The 19,125-nt window shown below is 45.3% G+C and overlaps 1 long non-coding RNA gene across 1 annotated transcript; it reads right to left on the bottom strand.

Annotated features, from left to right (window-relative positions):
- Nucleotides 1–1,477: 1,477 nt before the first annotated feature.
- Nucleotides 1,478–18,790, bottom strand: LOC142426851 (uncharacterized). Its single transcript, XR_012779762.1, has 3 exons — nt 18,679–18,790; nt 6,789–6,859; nt 1,478–1,739 (listed from the first exon to the last, which is right to left on the bottom strand). It is a non-coding gene; the product is annotated as an uncharacterized LOC142426851 (long non-coding RNA).
- Nucleotides 18,791–19,125: the final 335 nt, after the last annotated feature.

Here is a 19,125-nt window from a genome sequence, read left to right as displayed (position 1 = left end):
TGGTTTGCAAAATTGAGATATGTTTGGATTGTGATAAGAATTGTATGAGCCCCTAATAAAATGATTTTTTAAAAAGAAACATCATAGAATATACACTAAGAAAATCAAACTGCATGAAATTATTAATACTGATCAAATCTGAATAGCAGCCAGAGCATAAAAACACATTATGTACGGAGGTGGGGGGTTATGTTTGTAGGGCCAGGTGGTGGTGGGAAAGGTAGGAAGGACGGCAGACTGTTTCAGAAATAATGTGAGATAGAGGACAGTGGAGCAGCATCTCTTCAGTGGTCAGAGGAAAACATTACACTTAGGGATCTTTACTCAGCGAAAAAACCTCTGAGTTTCATCTCTCAAGCGGTCTCCTTGCTTCTGCTGCCAACAGGAGTTTCTTCCTCTCCCCTGGGACTTCTCTCCCACCTCTGACTAGGAGATGGTGGTGGATTTTTCCGCTGGAGGAGTGGCACCGATGCATGCCTCGCGGTTGTGGTCTTCTGCAGTTCCCATCAGGCTGGAGCGAGTGCAGCAGTTAGGGTTGGTGGGGAAGCACAGAGGCTGTGTGTGGCCCTGCCCATGAACGGATTGCCACCTGAGGAAGGAAAAGGGCACCCTTGTACAGGAAGTGGAAGAGGACTGGCAAGGAAAGAGTGTTTGGTGTGGAAAGCAGCTCTCCCCAAGCTCCTGGCCCTAGTGAGGAGCCATGGGAACTGCTGGTTTAAAAACAAACAAACAATAATAAAAGTCCTCCTCTCTTTCCTATCTGGTCCATCAGAACTCCCAGTCTGTTTCTTTGAAGTATGGAATCTAACCACTCCCTACCCAATGATTGTGCCTGGTCCACACCACAGGCCTATCTTGTTCTGCTTATTGTCTTAGATGCCTATCTAGTCATCTGCTTCCACCATCCTTGCCCATCGGTCTCCCTACCCCCAGCTTCCAGAGTGACCGTTTGCAAATAGATGTCAGATCATGATACTCTGCTGGCCAAAGCCCTCCCTTAGCTTCTAATCTTATTATTTATTTATCTGTTTATTTATTTATTTGTTTGTCTGTTTATTTATTTGTTTGATTTCTGATCTTGTTTGTATGAAGTGAACTTGTAGGTCCCTGAAGACTCCAAATCCACTTCAGTTTTACTTTCCCTCCTTTTTTAGTCCTGTGGACCGATATTTAGCTCTGAGGTATAAGGACTCTGGAGGGTCCACCCACCCCACCCCCAACCATGCACTTTTAATTTAATTGATTAATTTTATTATTAAATCCCTGCTGTTTTTGGTCCTGCCCTCTCATCCTGCACACCACCCCCTGTCTCTTTTCCCCACCTCTAGCCCTGTCCTCAGAAATCATCAAAGTCTTATCTTGATTGACTTCTGATCTTGATCCGACTGGGCCTACATAATTGTGTTAGGGTTGACTAGAGAAACAAATCCATAGACACTCATGTGTGTGAAAGAGAACTTTATATAAAAGGGTAATTGTATATTGAGAACATATCCCAGCCCAAGATCCAGATCAAGTCCATATGTCTGATATTAGCCCACATGTCCAATACCAGTCAATAAATTCCACTTCAGACTCATGTAACACATGGAATTATGCAAAATACAGGAAGATCACAAGCCGGGGGTGGGAAATCTTGTGGATGCAGTGGTGGTGGAAGCATCTCGGCCCTGGCGTGGGTCTCCACGAGGCTCCTCCAGCTCCAGAGCTCTGGCTCCATTAGCACAGCTCCATGTGGCCTGTCAACAGGAATGTCTCAGAGGGAGAGTGTGTGTCCCTCCCCATCATGCCTCCAAATGAGGTCATCAAGTTGTGACCCAATTGACAGGCTAGACTCTACCCCTTCGTAAGTGGACAGGAGATGATGTCACTGCCACAGTACTCTCACCCCATGCTTCAGATCTGACCCTTCCCATCGCCTGACATTTCATAATTATTTTGTTTAGTAGTGTATATTTCTCCTTTCCCTGGAGGGAAGCTTCCAGAAGGTAGGGACTTCTGTCTATTTGGTGCACTGGTGCATCTTCAACATGTAGGACATGATACTTAATAAATGTTTCCTGATGAATTGTCTGAATGATGGATGGTAACTAGTGCGACCAGCGTAGCCAATGTGCTTCAGGGAGGATAGAGTGGAGGAGAGTGGAAAGAGCGCCCTCTGGAGTTAGATGCTAGTTCAAATCACTCCTATTCAGAAAAGTGGCTGCATGACCCTGTTTAACCTCTCTGAGCTTCAATTTCCTCGTCTGTACAATAATACATCAAAGGGTTTTGGGGAAAGGAATATAGTCAATAAAAATTGAGATAAATATCTCCATGCAACAGCCTACGTCTAACAGCCGACATACGTGCGTGTTGCTATGTGCCGTACGATGTGTTAAGCACATGGACTCATTGAGAGGAGGTACAGCTTAGTGATGGAGCCTGGGGCTTCGGGAGTCCCTCTGACACTGGTCAGTTATGGAGCCTCCGACAAGCCACTTAAAGTCTCTGTGCGTTTGTCTTCTCATCAGTAAGCTGGAGATCAAACACGAGATCGTCAAAGGATTTCTAGTGAAGGGTTTTGAATTGATCTATGTTAACATTTAGCATTGTGTCTGACATAGAGCAAGCTCTCAGATGTTAGCTAGTATTGTTATCATCCACCTTAATTTTCTATGTGTTTCTAGGGACGTTTCTGGCACATTGAAAACAAAACAAAATCAAACTCACTGCAATTGGGTCAGTGATGACTCATAGCAACCCTATAGGCCCAGGGTACAATTGCCCCTGTGGATTTCTGAGATGGTAACTCTTCATGGGAATAGAAAACCTCGTCTTCTTCCTGCAGAGTAGCTAGCTGGTGGTTTCAAACTGCTGACCTTGGGGTTAGCAGCCCAATGCGTAACCACTATGCCACCATTAAACTCAGTGCCATCGAGTCAATGCTGACTCGTAGCGACCTCCTGTAAGTTTCCTAGACAGTAATTATTGACGGGGGTAGAGAGCCCAGTCTTTCTCCCGAGGAGCAGCTGGTGGTTTCAAACTTCCGACCATGCCATCGCAGCCAAGCACATAACCATTACATCACCGGGGCATTATTGGCCTCTCTCAATGCTGATTTCCCCTCTTTGGGCCCCACCCTCGACGTCAGTTTGACTGTCCCGTTAGCACATTTCCCACACTTCTCAAAGGCTTGCAGCTGAACGGAGTCCCTGCTCCTCCCCCTGAACCCCAGTTTTTGCCTGTCCTCACTTCTACAGTCATTCACCTAAGTTCACACTCTTTCAAGCCGAGAAGCTAAGTGATCTGTGATCGATTACTTTAGCCCCTCATTACCTGTCCAGATGGACCCCCACATCTTGAGTGTACCCCCTTTCAATACAGAATCCAAGCATTTTTAATGCCAAAACGGCTTTCATGCACACCCATCATTTTTTCAAAGGGGGACAAGGTGGAGGAAGGGCATGTCTTTGTAGGAAAGCTGCAGCAGCGGGGTCTTCTCATCCTGGGTGTGGAAAACAAGAGGGTTATAGGTAGGGGGAGGAGGCCTCGTGGCATAATGGTTGCACGTTGGGCTGCTAACTGCAAGGTCAGCACTTCAAAACCAGCAGCTGCTCCTGAGGAGAAAGATGAGGCTTTCCACTCTCATAAAGAGGTACAGTCTCAAATAATAAGAGACCCAATTAAGAAATAGGAAAAAGACATGAACAGACAGGCCACCAAAAATGAAGTACAAACGGCTCACAAACACATGGAAACATGCTTATGATCACTGGTCATCAGGGAGGTGCCAATTAAAACTATAGCCGCTGTGGAAAACGATATGGTGATATTTAAAGCAACTGGAAATTGAAATCCCAAATAATCCCAAATGCCACTATGAGGCATATACCCTAAAGAAACAAGAGACACAAGCGAATGTATACTCTCCCATGTTCATAGCAGCAGAGTTCACAATAGCAAGGAACTGGAAGCAGCCCAAATGCCCAACAGTGGAAGAATGGATAAAGAAACTGTGATACATACGGACCATGGAATACTATGCATCCCTGAAAACAGTGATGAAGCACAAAACACTGCATGACATGGAAGGACCTGGAAACCATCATGCTGAGTGAAGTAAGCCAATCACAAAAGGACAGATATTGTATGAGTCCACTACTGTAAGGGGGAACACCAATTTAACAAATTCTAGGGACCAATTCCTGAACAAAAGGGGGGGAAGTCTACCTACACCTTGAAGGAGGAGACCTCACTTTGTCTGGGGCCACTCCTTCAAGAGGCGGGAGATAGGAGGAGACCACTTGAGACTTTTCAACATTGAGACAAGGCTGGGACAAATCAATGGACACCACCACCCCCCACAGGAATGGAAGGAGAACCTTGGCAGAAAACCAAGCTAAGGCCAGGGGAGGGGAGCATCTACATTGTAGAGGAGACCCTCATAGTTCTGTTGGCGAGTGTGCCGGGTGATTGAGAAGTAACCTTACATCAGGAAAGGATGCTAAACTATGATTATAAGGAACCTAGGGGAACAATGGCCCAGATTTGATGTGCCTGGGTAGACAGGAGGAATATGTTTCTATCCAACCCTTGGTGAACCACACATGGACTAAGCACCATGATGACTTTGGACACTGACCATAATCCAGAAGCTCCACCAGAGGATTTAACACAGAGGCCTGGCTGAATGAACTGAGCCCTGCCTCGAAGCTGCCTGATCTCTTGGGCTGAGGACTGGGGTGCTCAGATGGGAGAGGAAGCAGAGTGGTTGCCCTGAGGCTGCAGAAGTGGTCGTCATTGGACCTCGGGGAGAACCCCTGGCTGAGTGGGTATCCAATGGAAAGGGACCCAGAATTACCATATGTTTAATACCTTGATGCCCCCCTTGCAGTGACATGACAAGTTTTTATCTGTTGGGCAGGGATCTGCACTTGGAAGAATTGATCCAGGAAGTCCCCCAATGGCACCAATCCCCATGCTTAGGATAAACAGAGCTTGCTTGAAGGGAGCTCGCACTGTGTAGGGCAACAACTCCTGCGTTACGGCTCACAGTGGAATGAGCTGTACCCCCATAGGCTCCTCATACTGACAGTGTCTGGGGTGCTGTGCCATAGGTATAGCTGGGGTGCTGTGCCTTTGGAAAAACTACTGATGTCATTAGTGGAATCACCTTATACCCCAGGGGGACGATAGACCATGTTTTACTTTTTTGTTTCTATAGGTTTTTGTTTTTATTTTGTTTTGTTTGCTTGTTTGCTGGGAGGTTTGCTGCTGTTGTTGGTGTAGTTGGTCTAATGGGGTTTTGATTTTGTGATAATAAGACTGCCAAAGCAAACCTCAATCATGCATCTCCCATGGACAAGCAGATGGATTCTGGGCTCTCACTGCACCCCAGCCCCAAGCCAAGAACAGTTAGACCTGACAACATGGCCCTGCTCGATAGTCCCCTTCATGAAATGATCGCTGAAAACAGCAAAGCAGTTGGTGTCCAGTGTCTGGGGTCTTAAAGGCTTGTTTAAACAAGCAGCCATCTAAGTGAAGAGTCAATTAAGTCCACATGGGAGCAGCACACCAGCTTGTGTGATTCAAAGATGACAATAACAAAGTCCAAATATGACGAAGAGTAAATTGCCTGCTTAAACTGGGACACCCAATTTGTAAAAGGCTATGGAGAACAGTGGAGACCCAAATCCATCTGTAGAGTATCTAGTCAGATTAAGCCGCTGGCAGATCCCCTCTAGTCACAGGCAAGGGTCTCGAACAGCTTTACTATCAGGCAGAGATCATATTTCTTGCTTGTTCCATGACAAAAATTTTTTCCCTGGCTTTTAAAATATGGATGGTAGTTTTTTCTTTCTTACTCCTTATTTGTATTTTTATCTTTACATTATTATTATTTTATCCTTACCACTTTATTTTGTTTTGTATCATTTCTGTTGGGGTTCCCAGTTTGTGCACAGAAGGAGTAGATGCATAGAGATACTGATGCAAGGGTTTAGAGGGGAGGTAGGGACCAGAGGTGGGAGACAGGGAGGGTGACGGGATGTGGGGAGAGAATAATGAATGTGGGGGGGGGCATAAAACTGATTGTGTTGACACAACTCATTTTATTTACTCATATACTTTTTACACAACTCATTTTAAAAGTGATTTAACCATGGAAGCACATGCTATGTGCATACTACATCAAGAAATCCACAAAGAAAAAAAAAGAAAGAAACCAAACTTGACCAGTGTTATCATAGGTGAAGGGGACAGGGTGGTCGTGTGGGGAGCATTGAGCTGATGTCAATGGTGGTAGAATAATTGGCAAAGGATATCAATAGTGGCTGTACAGCACGGAGAGTATAATCAATGACTGAGTTATACTAGTAGAAGTTGTGGAATCTGAGAATGTTCTGTTGTGTACATTTTTTGCCACAGTTAGGAAAAATAATAATTACGTGAATAGCAATGACTACAGGGAAGAAGACAACTTTCCAAAATTGAATATAATGACAATTGTACAACTCCTCCTGATAGGATTGAATTGTATGACATGTGGGTCAAATGCTAGTGAAACTTAAAAAAATTTACAGCCTCAGAAACCCACAGGGGCAGTTCTATCCTGTCTTACAGGGTTGTGGGTTTGGTTCGGATTTGGAAGAGGTATGGGAGAAGGCCTGAATAAAGCTAGGTCTCTTGGCTACAACCCCAAGTTGCTTCAATACTAGCATTTGTTATGGAATACAGGAGGCATTCTGGAATGGAGCCGTCACGGTTGGTTCAGAGCTCAATAATATCATTAGGATCCAGGTTCTTACCATCTCCCAGCTCTGCCCTCCTCGGTGCCGGCTTCAGCAATTCTAGATGTCACAGGCAGAGGCAACAACTCCTAGGAAAAGAGAAGTCAATGAGAAGAAACCTGTCTCAGGAGATGCCCTGAAGCTCTTCCTGCACGTCTTCATTGTTCATGGTTGAGTCATGTGCACGGGGAATGGGATTGGTCATCTCTGGAGACGGGCAGGGGCAACACTCCCTGAGCACACGGCCTGGTATGAGAAAGTTCTCTTAGGAAGAAGGGAGGGGCGGGCAGTGTCTTAGTTTCCTTAACAAAATATGCCACCATGGGTGGCTTTAAAGAACAGGGATTTGTGTTTTCAATTCAGGAGGCTAAATGCTCCAATTGGTCTCTGCTGTATTTAAAAATCATTTGATTGGGGGCTCAAACAGCTCTTATCACAATCCATCCATCCACTGTGTCAAGCACATTTGCACATTTGTTGCCATCATCATTCTCAAAACATTTTCTTTCTACTTGAGTGAGCCCTTGGTATCGGTTCCTCATCCCCTCTGCCCTGCCTCCCACCTTGTAGGTCTCTCATTGTTTCTGCTTCTGTCGGCAATCCTTTACTAGGTCTTCGTTTGGCATCTGTCTATTCCCTGTGTGTCCCTGTGTGTATTCGGATTCTTTTTCAATAAGACACCCTTCAAAGGTGGTTAGCTTTAGGATCCACCCTCCTCTGGAATGACCTCATTAACCTAACAAAACCAAACCCAATAGGTTCTGACTCAGCAACTTTATAGGTCCGAGTTGGACTGTCCCATAGGACTTCCAAGACTGTCAATCACTAAGGAAGTAGACTGCCGTCTCTTTCTTCAATTGTGTTGCTGGTGGGTTCAACATGCCAACTGCACACGTTAACCATGGTGTCACCTGCACTCCATCACAGAGGAAACCTCATTTCCCTAACAGTGTCCTAGTTATAGGTAGAGAGACTCGGACCTCCTCATTTCTTTGAAGGGAACACAATCATGGGAGGGGTGCTGTCTAGGCAGCCGACATGGTCATGTGTGCGATGCAGCAGTGAGAGAGAAAGGAGGAGCTGGAGGGGAGTAGAACTTCTAGATGGAGTGCAGGAGCCTTGGAGGGAGAGCTAGATTTTGGTCATCGCTTCCCAACTGTATAAAGTTAGATAAACTTATTAACTACGGGACGTTTCAGTTCGTCATCCGTCAAACGGGGACAGCATAACACGGTAGTAAAGACAATCGTTGTTGTTAGGGGCCATCAAGTCAGTTCTGGCTCTTAGTGACCCCATGGGCAACAGAAGATCGTTGGTTCTTATGTCTGAGCCCAGTGTTGCAGCCACTGTGTTATTCCGTCTTGTGGGGGGCCTTCCTCTTTTTCACTGCCCCTCTACTTTGCAGACATGTGCTTTCCTAGGGACTGGTCTCTCCTGACAACATGTCTAAAGTACATGAGATGAAGTCTAGCCATCTTTGCCTCCAAGGAGCATCCTGGCTGCACTTCTTCCAAGACAGGAAGAACTGTTTGTTCTTTTGGCGGTCCATGTCCCTGTTTCAGTAGTCTTCACCAACACCATGATGAAAACGCATCGGTTCTTCTACGGTTCTGCCGCATTCTCCATATCATTTGTCTTCTCTGATTATCTGCTCAGGGTACAATCTGGTCACGTGAATCTTTTTTAATTTAAAAAATAATTTTATTGGGGCTCTTAAAGCTCTTATCACAATCCATACATTCATCCATTGTGTCAAGCACATTTGTGCATATGTTGCCATCATCATTTTAAAAACATTTTCTTTCTACTTGAGCCCTTGGGATCAGCTCCTCATTACCCCTCTCCCTAAAATGCCATTTTACAATATAAACGAATAGATTCTATTTACTAAGAATGTTTTTAAAGTTAATATTCATTATTATCAATTAACATTCTACCAAAATGAAATGCAACCCTTTAAGAAAACCCTATTTTCAAAATAGACCATGGCCGCAGTGGAGCATGTTTGAATGATTCTTTTAAACAAAGTACCTGCATTAATAAAGGGGATTCCATTGTATGGGACCTACAGCGATTTCCGCATCGAGTGTGAAGCAGGCTTGGCTGGGCTTGGAGATTGGCGGGTACCCCCAAACACTCTTTGTTTGTTGCCTGTGACATGTGAGGACACGTTCTAATTCCGTCTCACTAGTACAATAGCCATGGCATGAATCTCCAGTTTTACCACAGCCCCTAAGACGGCAGGCCCATACAGGTATGTTACAAGAAAGTGGCTGGAGATGGGCCAGAAAGGGTTCTGGAAATATTCTGGTCACTGCCTTTTTGTGAGAACCAAGGATTATCTGTGGATGAAGACCACATAACTACTGGGAGCGTCTGTGACAGATGGTAAGTTTCTGTCACCAGTTTTCTCTTCAGAGACATCCTGAGGACTACTCACTTCTACAAGCTGTCCCTGAGGTACAATCATGTGAGTCATTTCTGTCCGTGTAGATGGAGTTACTTGAAGCACCTGTCCATTTTCTGATGGGTCAGCTACAATCATCATTTGTGCGCTAGAATCCCCGAGAGACTGAAGTTCATATTGCATCGGCTGCCGATTTTCATCGGCTAGATGGAATTCTTCGGCAGAAGGAGGCTGTGTCAGGGTCAGGGCCCTGGTATGTTTTGTGCTGAGACTGGATTATCTGTTTCATGGGTAGAAATGGGCACACTTGTAGAACCATTTTGTCCAAAGGAAGAATCCCTGGCATCCATACAGGTTAAATCAGGCACCCTCAAACTACAGCCCACGGGCCACACGCGGCCCGCCGAGGACATTTATCCGGCCCACCAGGTGTTTTTGCCCCATTTGTTTTTTTACTTCAAAAAAAGATATGTGCAGTGTGCATTGGAATTTGTTCATAGTTTTTTTTTTTAACTATAGTCCGGCCCTCTGACGGGTCTGGGGGCCAGTGAACTGGCCCCTGATTAAAAAGTTTGAGGACCCCTGAGTTAAAAGCTCAAATACCTGAGTATCTGTTTTTGTTTCTGCATCACCATACTGATTGACTCTTAAAGAATGGCTAGACGATTCCATACTGATAGCATATGCAATCCCATTTTCTTTTATTAATAAATAGCTCGACTTGGCTCCGAGGCCCTGCCATGGAGACCAGCACCCACATGAATCTTTAAAAGTGAAGGACCTTTCCTGGCTGGCCAGAAAGAGAGGTGACTGCACAAGGAGGGTCAGAGAGCTACCAGATGCCTGGCTTTCCAGACGGAGGAAGGGGCCACAAACCTTGAAGGTGGAAAAGGCAAGAACCTTGATTCTCCACTTGAGACTCCAGAAGCCATACGCCCTGACATACAGGATTGCAATCCAAAGAACCCCAAACAAACTCACCGCCATGGAGGGGCGGCCCGTGCATTATTTTAAGCCATTACGCGTATGGTACATTGTGATGGCAGCAATGGGAACCCACTACAGACATGAACCCCGCAACAACTACTAAAACTCGCTGCCCCCAAGCCAATGCCAACTCATAGGAGCAGACGGGGCTCCACAGGACCGGGGAGAGCTGCCCCTGTGAGTTTCCAAGACTAACTCTTTGTTTTATTTTTTTGAGGTTGACGGACAGTTTCGTCAGCATGTCAACCCAAAGGGTTCATTCAGAAAGGGGCTAGATTCTCTGTATCGGTTAGGACTGTAGAGCGCAGGAAATGGGATTGGTCTGACTGTATGTCTTTGGTCCCTCCGGGGAAGCAGATGGGGCCACTCCATGGAGCTCAGCTTCCTTCAGGGGAGTGCTTCGTAAGTAGTGCTACTTGGGTGGCAGGAGCCGGGGCAGTTCTAGCCTGATGGCAACACCATTGTGGTTGCCCAGCGCTGCCCAGGCATTCGGAACCACCTTGGCCCGAGGCCCCGGTGTCCAGGCTGGCCAGCTCCTTGGGAGGCGGTGGCTGCCGCATTGCACTGAAACCAGAGCTATACAGCTCCAGGTAGACGTGGGAGTTGGGGAGGGGGGTGCTTCTAGGGGGGTTGGGGACTTCAGGACCCTTAGCTCTGCACTCCACTCTAGCCAAGGTCAGGAGAGGTGGCAGCTCGGCGTCTTTGCGGAGACTCACTATGGGAGTTAAGACCACCTATGTCAAAGTGATTACTGAGAGGATTACATGAGACAGTGATTTTCAAGTCTGCAGCACGATGCCTACTTTTAAGTTTTACATTCACTTTATTAAAAGAATTTGGTCTTTGACCTTGGTTCCTGAGCGAGAACCTCTAAAAACCTTGGGTTTTCCCAGTGATTGAAGCCTCCAGACAACACCTGCGGGTTTATGCTAATGAGGTGCTTCAGGTGCCAGTTGGTCTGGCTAGAAAGGCCTCTTCCTGGTGTCAGCTGGCCTTAAGGGAAGTGAATAGGGGCCCTGGTGACCTAGTGGTCACTTGTTTGGGTGTTGACCTGGCTGTCCAATATTTGTAACCCAGCTTCTCGGATGATCGGCTCAGCACACAGATGAAACAAGCATAGGGGAAGATACAACCCTGGGACACACGTCTCCTGATTTTAAAACCTGCACTCTTCCCTCCCTTTATTCACTCAACTGCCTCTGGATCCGTGTACAAGTGCTGCAGGAGCACAATCAAGGGTCTTGGAATTCTCATTCTCCTCCCGTGTGTCCGTAGTTTGTTATGCTCCTTGGCACAGACAAGAAGACACAAGTAAATATCTTTCTGATGTTCTCTGCGTTGAGCCAAGATCAGGTGACAGCAGCAGTGGTATCCCTTGTTCCACATCCTCGTCTGAATCCAGCCTGAACCTCTGGCAGCTCCTTATCAATGTACTGCTGCATCCCTTGTTGGATGCTCTCCAGCAAATGGATACTTACATGTGCTAGCAATGATAGTGTTCCATAGTGGGTGCATTCTGTTGGGTGGGGCACCTTTTTTGAATGGATACAGATATGGATCTCTGTCTTCCATATTTCCTGGCATTGATGAGTGCATGCGTCATCAGCTTGTTGAGACATTGCAACGAGTATTCCATCAATTCCTGGAGGCTTTTTCTTCGGTGAATGCTTTCAATGCAACTTGGACTGCTTCCTTCAGTCCCGTTGGTTCTTGCTCATATGCTGCCTCCTGAAATGGTGGAAGGCTGACTTTCGTACAGTGACTTTTTAGAACAGTGACTCTGTCTATTCTTTCCATCTTCTTTCGATGCTTCCTGCGTGGTTCAATATTTTGTCCATCGAATCCTTCAATATTTCAACTCAAGGCTTGAATTTTTTCTTGAGCTTTCAGTTGGAGATATGGTGACCATGTTCTTCCTCTTTTTTTAAAACAAATCATCTTACTGGGGGCTCTTACAGGTCTTGTAACAATCCATACATCAATTGTTCAAGCACATTTGTACATATGTTGCCAACATCATTTTAAAAACATTTTCTTTCTACTTGAGCCCTTGCTTTCAGCTCCTCTCCCCCTTTTGTGGTTTTCTAACTCTACGGCTGTGCACATTTCATTTTAATATTTGACTTGTCTTCTTGAGCTGTCCCTGACAGTTTCCCTTAAACTCTTTGACTTCATCATTTCTTCCATTGGCCTTAGCTCCTCTATGATGAAGAGCAAGTGTCAGAGTCTCTCCTGGCATCCACTTTGATCTTTTTGTTTTTTCTTGTCTTTTTAATGACCGTTTCTTCATGCTTTCTTCATGTATGATGTTCTTCATGTCTTCCCATAGTTCATCAGGTCTTCTGTCATTCGTGCTCCACCAGCAAATCTGTACTTGAGATGTTCCCAAATTCAAGTGAGATAGACTCAAGGGTCATGTTTTGGCTCTCGTGGACTTGTTTTAATTTTTGTCAGCTTCAACCTGTGAACTTACATCTGACCAGTTGATGGTCTGTTCCACGGTTGGCCCCTGGCCTAGTTTCAGCTGCTGATGTTGATCTTCTCTCAATACTTGTCTGTCAGTTTGTTATACTGTGGTGGCTTCAATGGAAAGAATTTAAAAAAATCAAAACACTATTGAGTTACAATACTGGAAGATTCTATGGGTAAAATACTGAACGATGCAGGAAGCATCAAAAGAAGGTGGAAGAAATACAATTGTCACTGTCTCCAAAGAACTGACTGACATTCCACCATTTCAGGAGGTAGCACATGAGCAAGAACCAACGGTGCTGAAGGAAGAAGCCCAAGTGGTACTGGGAGCAATAGCCTAAAACAAGGTTCCAGGACCGCTGGGGGTGAAGCTGTCTACTCACGAGGCAAGTAGGACAGGACTGTCACTTCCTACGGTTGAGGCGAGGCCCGGTGGGAAGGTGTTGGCAACTCAAGGATCCAGTGCACTAGATGGTCTGGCCTTCACCTAAGTTAGACACCGCTCCTGTTGTTCCATGTAAAACCACTGAAGCATGACATTCCCAGCTTCACCCTCACCTTGAGCTTGTGATAAAATTCCTTAGGCCAGTGGTTCTCAACCTTCCTAATGCCACGACCCTTTAATACAGTTCCTCATGTTGTGGTGACACCCCACCCCCAACCATAAAATTATTTTCATTGCTACTTCATAACTAATTTTGCTACTGTTATGAATTGGGTGACACCTGTGAAAGGGTCGTTCGATCCCCAAAGGGGTGGAGACCCATATGATGAGAACCCCACTGCCTTAGGCAGTTTTGCCTGTGTAAACAAATGTGCTGCGGGTCCTGGGGTCTTCTCTCTCATCAGGGAAAGGCCCCCATGGCCTCAGCTTTCTGTATCCAGTCTCCTGTTTTTCATTCATCCTCCACCGCCCTCCCTCCAGTGCTCCAGGAGCAGCCCGGGGCTCTGCACCGGAATTGAAGGAATACCAATTGAAATGCTTTGACAAGCTGATGAAGCACCGGAAGCACTCACTCGTCTATGCTAGGACATTTGGAAGACAGTTAGTTGGCCAACTGACCAGAAGGGACCCATTACCTGTACCCATTCTGAAGAAAGGTGACCCCACAGAATGTTCAACCTATAGAATGATATCATTGATAGCACATGAAAGTAACATGTTGCTGAGATCATCCAACAAAGATCGTACCAGCACACTGACATGAAGCTGCCAGAGGTTCTGGCTGGACTCAGAAGACAAGGGATATCATTGCTGATATCAAATGATCTTGGTTCAAAGCAAAGACTATCAGAAAGCTGTTTACTTGTGTTTTATTGATTATGGCAAGGCATTCAACTGTGGAGCATAACAATCTATGAATAAGCTTACGAATGGGAACTCCAGAATACTTGATTGTGCTCCTGCAGAACTTGTACCTGGATCCAGAGGCAGCTGAGGGAATAGAACAAGGGAATAGTCCATGTTTTAAAACCAGGGAAGGTGTGTTCCAGGGTTATATCTTCTCATCATACTTGTTCAATCTGTATGCTGAGCAAATCATCAGAGAAGCTGGATTATATGAAGAAGCCTGTGACATCAGGATGGGAGGAAGGCTTATGAACAACCTGCAATGTAACATGATACAACCTTGCTTGCTGAAAGCGAGGAGGACTTGAAGCACTTGCTGATGAAGATCAAGGACTGCAACCTTCAGTTTGGGTTACAATTCAATGTAAAGAACACCAAAAGCCATATCATTGTGAATGGGGGGGGGGAGTGCAGAGTGGAGACCCAACGCCCATTTGTAGGTCACTGGACATCCCCTTACAGAAGGGTCTCGGGAAGGAGACGAACCAGTCAGGGTGCGATGTAGAACGGTGAAACATACAACTTTCCTCTAGTTCCTAAATGGACCCCCCCACCCCACTATCACGATCCCAATTCTACCTTACAAACCTGGCTAGACCAGAGGATGTACATTGGTACAGATAGGAACTGAAAACACAGGGAATCCAGGACAGATGATCCCTTCAGGACCAGTGGTGAGAGTGGTGATACTAGAGGGTAGAGAGAGGGTGGAGTGGAAAGGGGGAACCGATTACAGGGATCTATATATAACCTCCTCTCTGGGGGACAGACAACAGAAAAGTGGGTGAAGGGAGATGTTGGCCAGTGCAAGATATGACAAAATAATAATTTGTAAATTATCAAGGGTTCATGAGGGAGGGGGAAGTAGGGAGGGAGGGACAAAAATGAGGAGCTCATGCCAGGGGCTTGGGTGGAGAGTGGATGTTTTGAGAATGATGAGGGCAATGAATGTACAAATGTGCTTTACACAATTGATGTATGGCTGGATTGTGATAAGAGTTGTATGAGCCCCTAATAAAATGGTTTAAAAAAAAGAAAGAAAAAAAAGACCAAAAGCCTCACAATTGGGCCAACAGGCGACATCCTGAGAAATGGAGAAAAGATTGAAATTGCTGAGGAATTTGTCTTGCTTGAGTCTGCAATCAGTGTTCATGGAAGCGGCAGTCAAGAGATAAAATGGCATGTTGAGTAGCGTAAATCTGCCGCACAAGATGTTTTTAGAATATTGAAAAGCAAGGATGTTACTTTGAGGACTAAGTTGCACCTGACCAAAGCCGTGGTATTTTAAGTTGCCTCATATCCTTATGAAAGTGGAATGACAGTGCTGGAGAAGAATATTGAAAGCACCACGGACAGGTAGAAGGCTGAACAAGTTACCTTGAAATAAAGGTGTTCAGGGGGCTTCTTAGAGGCAAGGATGGTGAGACTTCTTCTTACATACCTTGGATATGTTGTGGGAGAATTCTCTGGGATGGGTGGGAGGGAGCCCTGGTATGTTACTTGTTGGACTGGGAGAAAGATGGGACTTGCAACTCCTTTAAGAGTTACAGTCTGGAAACCCACAGGGACAGGGCTGTATGAGTTGGCATGGACTTGACAGCAGTGAATTTTTTGTTTTTGTTTTGTTTCCTTAGAACGAAGAACCCCTGGTGGTGCTATAGGTTGGGCATTGCACTGCTAAGTGCAAGGTCAGTGGTTCAAATTCACCAGCCACTTCGTTATCTGTTCTTTTCCATAAAGATTTATAGTTTCAGGAACCGTACATCAGTTCCCAAATTTATTTGACCTACCACGCCCTTTAAAAAAAAAGAAAAGAAAAAAATTACTCAGAGCCCCCTAGTAGTGAAAAACGGTTGTACTGTAGCCCACAATCCAGGGAAAAGTGTAAGTATTTGCCTTTGCAGGTCCCCTGGATCATTGCATCGCCCCAGGGGGTGGGATTGCACATGTTGGGACTCATTGCCTATGGTCCCTAAGATTGGAACTGACTTAATGACAGTGGGTTTACGGCTTTGCGTTAACTTTAGAATTTCTCACCTCTAATCCCCTCATTGACCATCTTTTTCTTAAAGTTCCTTTACCTTTGGCTTCTCTCTGCTTCAAGGGCCCCATGTCCCTTTCAAGCAAATTGTTCACCTTCTTGTACCACGCACTCGTCTCTGCAGGTCTGCCTACGGCCTCCACTAGCATCGGAGGGTGAAGCTCTAGTTGAAATGTTCTCTAAAGCCAGAGACAAGCACTTTTAATTTCTAGTCTCGCGTTTAGTAAGCAACGATTTATGTTTTAATCCGCAATCCCTGCTGTGGGGACGCGCTGATGAGAACACGATGAACAAGCCAGGGTCCCTGGGACAACGATGGCGTGTCTTTGCTTCTGTCCTCGCAGCTGTCTCTCTGGAGCTCGCACGGGGCCAGTCAGGTGGCAGGCGCTCAGCACGCATCTGCTGAATGACTGATTTAGTTGGGGAGGCAAACTCAAACCTAATTGTTTCTAATTCAAGGTTGAATGAAGGAAATGCTGTAATAAAAGTGCTGGAAAATACTGATAGAGTCCAAAGGAGGCGGCAGAGAATGGGTAAGAAAGGGGGCAGTCTTCCTGGAGGTGACATTGGCACTGCGTCTTTCAAAGACCCCAAAGCCCAGGGGTGTTCTAGACGCAGCAAGTCGTCTCTCGTGGCGCAAGCATGCGGCAGGAGGTAATGAAAAATGGATGAGGCGACTTGATCCAAATTGTGTTGAAGGAAGCTCACTCTGTTTGCTAGTGTCTGCGGAAGAGACCGGAAGTGGGAAGACCAGTAAGGAAGCTGCTGCCTCATCCAGATGTGGCCTGCCTAGATGAGCCTAACGTTTGTGGGGAGATAAAGGAGAAAGGGAGGAGGGGTGGAAACACATTGCAGAAGTAGAATCCCAGAGGCTTGGCATTTCACCAGATGAAAGATATACAGAGAAATCAGGAACAAACATGGACTTTGAAGCTTCTTTCTTGGCCGACTGCACAATGGTGGTACCATTTCCCAAAGGCTAGAGAGGGGGTAGATTTGATTGGGATTGGCGGAGACACTAAGCTTTGTTCTGATATCCCAAATTAGAGGTGCTTGGTAGGCCAAGCAAATGGAGAGCCATCTAGACGGACGTTAAAAATCTGGATTTCAAGAAATTTGGAGGTTTTCTGTCTTAATGGAAGTAACTGACAACCGAAACTTATGTGCTTTGCTAGAAAGATCTTTTAAGTAGAAAAGAAGGCCAAGGGCTGGGGATACTTGTTGGACATTTCCAGCTCTCTGCCTTGTGGGAGTAAAAATATTCAGCATGTCAAAAAATGGGGTTGAGGGAGGGGGAGGAAAGGGAAGAAGAGGAGCTGATACCCAGGGCTCAAGTAGAAAGAAGTGTTTTGGAAAGATTGATGGCAACATATACACAACGGTGCTTAGTATTATTGAATGATGGATTGTTATCAGATTTGTAAGCGCGCTCAATGAAATGATTAATTTAAAAAACTGGAATCGATCGTCTTCCCACCAAACTTGTTTCTCTTCTTGACTTCTCTAGCTGGGCAACTGGTACCCACCTTTCTCTCTGGCTTGAAACCACAAGCATCCTGGTTTCCTCCCGCACAGGAAGTTTCACACAGCTCACCAAAACAATAGTAGGGGACACTGATAATGGGACCATCTAGGACATTGTGTCATCTATCATTTGGGTCATGTCCTATGCAAGTACAGATGCAATTCCCTCAACATTAATAGAATCCACCTTTATATTTTTAGAGTAAGCTTTTTAGTGAAGTATAGCAAGCATATGGAAATATACATCCTCATAAACCAATGACTTTCATGCCATCAAATAATCTTCCACAACATCAATTAAAAAAGCCTGCAAGGTATTGCATTTCATAGATAGAACGTAATTTAGTCAACTAACCCGTAGGATTTCTTATTCCTAGTCTTCTCGCCCCTCCTTCCACATCACATGGAGATGAACCTACTGGCATTTCACATTTTGTGTCCAATTCCAGTTTCTCCTGAGACTAAAATTCCTGAAAGCAGAATTTCTGAATCGAAAGACATGTGCCTTGCTTACTTTTAAAATTTTATAATTGTTTTAGATTTATGGAAAAGTTACCAAATACTTGAGACAGTTCTCACATACCTCCCAGCCAGTGTTCCTTATTACCATCTGAAAGGGGGCTTCAAAAAATTCATGGAAAATAGAATGTAAAGATAGGGTAATTTTCCCATGAACTTTTCGAAGTTCATTTATATTATTACTTGCCAGAGTTAAGGAACTTAAATTGATATGTAATTATTAACAAAATCCCATGCGTTCGTCCCTCTGTCTCCCCCATCTATTTAACATGTTTATGGAGTGACTGCTTCTTACATGCCAGGCAGGTAGAAGGAAAGCCATTAGAAGCTCCTGAAATGTCATAATAAGGTCTTCCCGGGTATACCGTCACCTGAATTCATGCTCAGAAATAATCCCAGCAAATATTTTTCACCAATCGTCGTTTACAGAAAACCTCCTCTGTTCACAAAGCTAGAGAAGATTCAAACACAGAAGAGAGTCTCTGCTGCAGCGAGACAGACAGCTGGTGGGAAGGGAGACAAGCATATGGAGAGTCATCCTGACAGAGTGACAGACAGAAGTGGGAGAAATTCCTACTGCTTGGGCGAAAGTCCTCTTTTTACTCACATTCCCTTGGCCTTTGCTGATGTTCTTTTTCCGTGTCAGGACTCCACCCAGGATGCCACCGTGCATGTATTCGTGTCTCCTTCGGCTCCTCTTGGCCCTGCCATTCTCATCACATCCTATCAAGGCGATGTACCATCAACATGACTTATCACTGCTCCGTTGACCTTGATCACCCGGCTGAGGTTGTGTCTGTCTCAACCACTGTAAATTACTCACCACCCGCCCCCCACTTTCAGACTGTACTCTTAGGAAGGAAATCACAACGCACAGCCCAACTTAAGAAGTCGGAGGCTATACTAATTATCTACATAAATCATTTATAGTGCTGCTCTTCCCCCACTTACTTATACATCCATCATTTAAAAAATATCTATCAATATGGACACATGGTTATTTCTTTTATGCTTTGGGTTATGAATCCAAAACACAATTAGTAGTGCGGCTGCC

The sequence above is a fragment of the Tenrec ecaudatus genome, chromosome 14, assembly GCF_050624435.1.
Source record: "Tenrec ecaudatus isolate mTenEca1 chromosome 14, mTenEca1.hap1, whole genome shotgun sequence".
In the NCBI taxonomy this organism is placed as follows: Eukaryota; Metazoa; Chordata; class Mammalia; order Afrosoricida; family Tenrecidae; genus Tenrec; species Tenrec ecaudatus.
Note: the sequence above shows the minus strand (reverse complement) of the source record. Positions and strands in the feature narration are given on the sequence as shown.